This window comes from Tachypleus tridentatus, chromosome 12 (genome assembly GCF_004210375.1).
Source record: "Tachypleus tridentatus isolate NWPU-2018 chromosome 12, ASM421037v1, whole genome shotgun sequence".
NCBI classification, from domain to species: domain Eukaryota; kingdom Metazoa; phylum Arthropoda; class Merostomata; order Xiphosura; family Limulidae; genus Tachypleus; species Tachypleus tridentatus.
In genome coordinates this window covers 58049108-58056456 of record NC_134836.1, presented here as the reverse complement: position 1 = coordinate 58056456, position 7349 = coordinate 58049108, and the positions used below count along the sequence as shown (strand labels likewise).

Below are 7349 nucleotides of genomic sequence, written 5' to 3'. Positions count from 1 at the left end.
ACATTATAAACTGTACCTAGTGCTGTCAGTTACGTGGTGCTGTCCACATTATAAACTGTACCTAGTGCTGTTAGTTACGTAGTACTGTCGACATTATAAACTGTACCTAGTGCTGTTGGTTACGTAGTACTGTCGACATTATAAACTGTACCTAGTGCTGTTAGTTACGTAGTACTGTCCACATTATAAACTGTACCTAGTGCTGTTGGTTACGTAGTACTGTCCACATTATAAACTGTACCTAGTGCTGTTAGTTACGTAGTACTGTCGACATTATAAACTGTACCTAGTGCTGTTAGTTACGTAGTACTGTCGACATTATAAACTGTACCTAGTGCTGTTACGTAGTACTGTCGACATTATAAACTGTACCTAGTGCTGTTGGTTACGTAGTACTGTCGACATTATAAACTGTACCTAGTGCTGTTAGTTACGTAGTACTGTCCACATTATAAACTGTACCTAGTGCTGTTGGTTACGTAGTACTGTCCCACATTATAAACTGTACCTAGTGCTGTTAGTTACGTAGTACTGTCGACATTATAAACTGTACCTAGTGCTGTTAGTTACGTAGTACTGTCACATTATAAACTGTACCTAGTGCTGTTAGTTACGTAGTACTGTCGACATTATAAACTGTACCTAGTGCTGTTAGTTACGTAGTACTGTCCACATTATAAACTGTACCTAGTGCTGTTAGTTACGTAGTACTGTCGACATTATAAACTGTACCTAGTGCTGTTAGTTACATAGTACTGTCCACATTATAAACTGTACCTAGTGCTGTTAGTTTGTAGTACTGCTGTCCACATTATAAACTGTACCTAGTGCTGCTAGTTTACGTAGTACATGTCGACACATTATAAACTGTACCTAGTGCTGTTAGTTACGTAGTACTGTCGACATTATAAACTGTACCTGGTGCTGTCAGTTACATAGTACTGTCCACATTATAAACTGTACCTAGTGCTGTCAGTTACGTAGTACTGTCGACATTATAAACTGTACCTAGTGCTGTTAGTTACGTAGTAACTGTCGACATTATAAACTGTACCTAGTGCTGTTAGTTACGTAGTACTGTCGACATTATAAACTGTACCCTAGTGCTGTTAGTTACGTAGTACTGTCCACATTATAAACTGTACCTAGTGCTGTTAGTTACGTAGTACTGTCCACATTATAAACTGTACCTAGTGCTGTTAGTTACGTAGTACTGTCGACATTATAAACTGTACCTAGTGCTGTTAGTTACGTAGTAAATTGTCCACATTATAAACTGTACCTAGTGCTGTTAGTTACGTAGTACTGTCGACATTATAAACTGTACCTAGTGCTGTTAGTTACGTAGTACTGTCGACATTATAAACTGTACCTAGTGCTGTTAGTTACGTAGTACTGTCGACATTATAAACTGTACCTAGTGCTGTTTAGTTACGTAGTACTGTCGACATTATAAACTGTACCTAGTGCTGTCAGTTACGTAGTACTGTCCACATTATAAACTGTACCTAGTGCTGTTAGTTACATAGTACTGTCGACATTATAAACTGTACCTAGTGCTGTTAGTTACATAGTACTGTCCACATTATAAACCGTACCTAGTGCTGTTAGTTACGTAGTACTGTCGACATTATAAACTGTACCTAGTGCTGTTAGTTACGTAGTACTGTCCACATTATAAACTGTACCTAGTGCTGTTAGTTACGTAGTACTGTCGACATTATAAACTGTACCTAGTGCTGTTAGTTACGTAGTACTGTCCACATTATAAACTGTACCTAGTGCTGTTAGTTACGTAGTACTGTCGACATTATAAACTGTACCTAGTGCTGTTAGTTACGTAGTACTGTCGACATTATAAACTGTACCTAGTGCTGTCAGTTACGTAGTACTGTCGACATTATAAACTGTACCTAGTGCTGTTAGTTACGTAGTACTGTCGACATTATAAACTGTACCTAGTGCTGTTAGTTACGTAGTACTGTCGACATTATAAACTGTACCTAGTGCTGTTAGTTACGTAGTACTGTCCACATTATAAACTGTACCTAGTGCTGTTAGTTACGTAGTACTGTCCACATTATAAACTGTACCTAGTGCTGTTAGTTACGTAGTACTGTCCACATTATAAACTGTACCTAGTGCTGTTAGTTACGTAGTACTGTCCACATTATAAACTGTACCTAGTGCTGTTAGTTACGTAGTACTGTCGACATTATAAACTGTACCTAGTGCTGTTAGTTACGTAGTACTGTCCACATTATAAACTGTACCTAGTGCTGTTAGTTACGTAGTACTTGTCCATTATTATAACCTGTACCTAGTGCTGAAGTTACGTAGTACTGTCGACATTATAAACTGTACCTAGTGCTGTTAGTTACGTAGTACTGTCCACATTATAAACTGTACCTAGTGCTGTTAGTTACGTAGTACTGTCCCCATTATAAACTGTACCTAGTGCTGTTAGTTACATAGCACTGTCGACATTATAAACTGTACCTAGTGCTGTTAGTTACATAGTACTGTCCACATTATAAACCGTACCTAGTGCTGTTAGTTACATAGTACTGTCCACAATATAAACTGTACCTAGTGCTGTTAGTTACGTAGTACTGTCCATTATAAACTGTACCTAGTGCTGTTAGTTACGTAGTACTGTCGACATTATAAACTGTACCTAGTGCTGTTAGTTACGTAGTACTGTCGACATTATAAACTGTACCTAGTGCTGTTAGTTACGTAGTACTGTCGACATTATAAACTGTACCTAGTGCTGTTAGTTACGTAGTACTGTCCACATTATAAACTGTACCTAGTGCTGTTAGTTACGTAGTACTGTCGACATTATAAACTGTACCTAGTGCTGTTAGTTACGTAGTACTGTCCACATTATAAACTGTACCTAGTGCTGTTAGTTACGTAGTACTGTCCACATTATAAACTGTACCTAGTGCTGTTAGTTACGTAGTACTGTCGACATTATAAACTGTACCTAGTGCTGTTGAGTTACGTAGTACTGTCCACATTATAAACTGTACCTAGTGCTGTTAGTTACGTAGTACTGTCCACATTATAAACTGTACCTAGTGCTGTTAGTTACGTAGTACTGTCCACATTATAAACTGTACCTAGTGCTGTTAGTTACGTAGTACTGTCCACATTATAAACTGTACCTAGTGCTGTTAGTTACGTAGTGCTGTCGACATTATAAACTGTACCTAGTGCTGTTAGTTACGTAGTACTGTCGACATTATAAACTGTACCTAGTGCTGTTAGTTACGTAGTACTGTCGACATTATAAACTGTACCTAGTGCTGTTAGTTACGTAGTACTGTCCACATTATAAACTGTACCTAGTGCTGTTAGTTACGTAGTACTGTCCACATTATAAACTGTACCTAGTGCTGTTAGTTACGTAGTACTGTCGACATTATAAACTGTACCTAGTGCTGTTAGTTACGTAGTACTGTCGACATTATAAACTGTACCTAGTGCTGTCAGTTACGTAGTACTGTCGACATTATAAACTGTACCTAGTGCTGTTAGTTACGTAGTACTGTCGACATTATAAACTGTACCTAGTGCTGTTAGTTACGTAGTACTGTCCACATTATAAACTGTACCTAGTGCTGTTAGTTACGTAGTACTGTCGACATTATAAACTGTACCTAGTGCTGTTAGTTACGTAGTACTGTCCACATTATAAACTGTACCTAGTGCTGTTAGTTACGTAGTACTGTCCACATTATAAACTGTACCTAGTGCTGTTAGTTACGTAGTACTGTCGACATTATAAACTGTACCTAGTGCTGTTAGTTACGTAGTACTGTCCACATTATAAACTGTACCTAGTGCTGTTAGTTACGTAGTACTGTCGACATTATAAACTGTACCTAGTGCTGTTAGTTACGTAGTACTGTCGACATTATAAACTGTACCTAGTGCTGTTAGTTACGTAGTACTGTCGACATTATAAACTGTACCTAGTGCTGTTAGTTACGTAGTACTGTCCACATTATAAACTGTACCTAGTGCTGTTAGTTACGTAGTACTGTCGACATTATAAACTGTACCTAGTGCTGTTAGTTACGTAGTACTTGTCATTATAAACTGTACCTAGTGCTGTTAGTTACGTAGTACTGTCCACATTATAAACTGTACCTAGTGCTGTTAGTTACGTAGTACTGTCGACATTATAAACTGTACCTAGTGCTGTTAGTTACGTAGTACTGTCCACATTATAAACTGTACCTAGTGCTGTTAGTTACGTAGTACTGTCGACATTATAAACTGTACCTAGTGCTGTTAGTTACGTAGTACTGTCGACATTATAAACTGTACCTAGTGCTGTTAGTTACGTAGTACTGTCGACATTATAAACTGTACCTAGTGCTGTTAGTTACGTAGTACTGTCGACATTATAAACTGTACCTAGTGCTGTTAGTTACGTAGTACTGTCCACATTATAAACTGTACCTAGTGCTGTTAGTTACGTAGTACTGTCGACATTATAAACTGTACCTAGTGCTGTTAGTTACGTAGTACTGTCGACATTATAAACTGTACCTAGTGCTGTTAGTTACGTAGTACTGTCCACATTATAAACTGTACCTAGTGCTGTTAGTTACGTAGTACTGTCGACATTATAAACTGTACCTAGTGCTGTTAGTTACGTAGTACTGTCGACATTATAAACTGTACCTAGTGCTGTTAGTTACGTAGTACTGTCCACATTATAAACTGTCCTAGACATTATAAACTGTACCTAGTGCTGTTAGTTACGTAGTACTGTCGACATTATAAACTGTACCTAGTGCTGTTAGTTACGTAGTACTGTCGACATTATAAACTGTACCTAGTGCTGTTAGTTACGCAGTACTGTCGACATTATAAACTGTACCTAGTGCTGTTAAGTACGTAGCACTGTCCACATTATAAACTGTACCTAGTGCTGTTAGTTACGTAGTACTGTCCACATTATAAACTGTACCTAGTGCTGTTAGTTACGTAGTACTGTCCACATTATAAACTGTACCTAGTGCTGTTGTTACGTAGTATTGTCGACATTATAAACTGTACCTAGTGCTGTTAGTTACGTAGTACTGTCCACATTATAAACTGTACCTAGTGCTGTTAGTTACGTAGTACTGTCGACATTATAAACTGTACCTAGTGCTGTTAGTTACGTAGTACTGTCCACATTATAAACTGTACCTAGTGCTGTTAGTTACGTAGTAACTGTCGACATTATAAACTGTACCTAGTGCTGTTAGTTACGTAGTACTGTCGACATTATAAACTGTACCTAGTGCTGTTAGTTACGTAGTACTGTCCACATTATAAACTGTACCTAGTGCTGTTAGTTACGTAGTACTGTCCACATTATAAACTGTACCTAGTGCTGTTAGTTACGTAGTACTGTCCACATTATAAACTGTACCTAGTGCTGTTAGTTACGTAGTACTGTCCACATTATAAACTGTACCTAGTGCTGTTAGTTACGTAGTACTGTCGACATTATAAACTGTACCTAGTGCTGTTAGTTACGTAGTACTGTCGACATTATAAACTGTACCTAGTGCTGTTAGTTACGTAGTACTGTCCACATTATAAACTGTACCTAGTGCTGTTAGTTACGTAGTACTGTCGACATTATAAACTGTACCTAGTGCTGTTAGTTACGTAGTACTGTCGACATTATAAACTGTACCTAGTTGTTAGTTACGTAGTACTGTCGACATTATAAACTGTACCTAGTGCTGTCAGTTACGTAGTACTGTCGACATTATAAACTGTACCTAGTGCTGTTAGTTACGTAGTACTGTCGACATTATAAACTGTACCTAGTGCTGTTAGTTACGTAGTACTGTCGACATTATAAACTGTACCTAGTGCTGTTAGTTACGTAGTACTGTCCACATTATAAACTGTACCTAGTGCTGTTAGTTACGTAGTACTGTCGACATTATAAACTGTACCTAGTGCTGTTAGTTACGTAGTACTGTCGACATTATAAACTGTACCTAGTGCTGTTAGTTACGTAGTACTGTCGACATTATAAACTGTACCTAGTGCTGTTAGTTACGTAGTACTGTCGACATTATAAACTGTACCTAGTGCTGTTAGTTACGTAGTACTGTCCACATTATAAACTGTACCTAGTGCTGTTAGTTACGTAGTACTGTCCACATTATAAACTGTACCTAGTGCTGTTAGTTACGTAGTACTGTCGACATTATAAACTGTACCTAGTGCTGTTAGTTACGTAGTACTGTCCACATTATAAACTGTACCTAGTGCTGTTAGTTACGTAGTACTGTCCACATTATAAACTGTACCTAGTGCTGTTAGTTACGTAGTACTGTCGACATTATAAACTGTACCTAGTGCTGTTAGTTACGTAGTACTGTCGACATTATAAACTGTACCTAGTGCTGTTAGTTACGTAGTACTGTCGACATTATAAACTGTACCTAGTGCTGTTAGTTACGTAGTACTGTCGACATTATAAACTGTACCTAGTGCTGTTAGTTACGTAGTAACTGTCGACACATTATAAACTGTACCTAGTGCTGTTAGTTACGTAGTACTGTCGACATTATAAACTGTACCTAGTGCTGTTAGTTACGTAGTACTGTCGACATTATAAACTGTACCTAGTGCTGTTAGTTACGTAGTACTGTCGACATTATAAACTGTACCTAGTGCTGTTAGTTACGTAGTACTGTCGACATTATAAACTGTACCTAGTGCTGTTAGTTACGTAGTACTGTCGACATTATAAACTGTACCTAGTGCTGTTAGTTACGTAGTGCTGTCGACATTATAAACTGTACCTAGTGCTGTAGTTACGTAGTACTGTCGACATTATAAACTGTACCTAGTGCTGTTAGTTACGTAGTACTGTCGACATTATAAACTGTACCTAGTGCTGTTAGTTACGTAGTGCTGTCGACATTATAAACTGTACCTAGTGCTGTTAGTTACGTAGTACTGTCCACATTATAAACTGTACCTAGTGCTGTTAGTTACGTAGTACTGTCGACATTATAAACTGTACCTAGTGCTGTTAGTTACGTAGTACTGTCGACATTATAAACTGTACCTAGTGCTGTTATAAACTGTTACGTAGTACTGTCGACATTATAAACTGTACCTAGTGCTGTTAGTTACGTAGTACTGTCGACATTATAAACTGTACCTAGTGCTGTTAGTTACGTAGTACTGTCGACATTATAAACTGTACCTAGTGCTGTTAGTTACGTAGTACTGTCGACATTATAAACTGTACCTAGTGCTGTTAGTTACGTAGTACTGTCCACATTATAAACTGTACCTAGTGCTGTTAG

At 37.9% G+C, this 7349-nt stretch overlaps 1 protein-coding gene across 1 annotated transcript in view; it reads right to left on the bottom strand.

Annotated features, from left to right (window-relative positions):
- Positions 1-7349, bottom strand: part of LOC143235629 (fasciclin-2-like) — a 66448-nt gene that overhangs the window by 18868 nt on the left and 40231 nt on the right. The gene's annotated exons all lie outside the window — the stretch shown is intronic.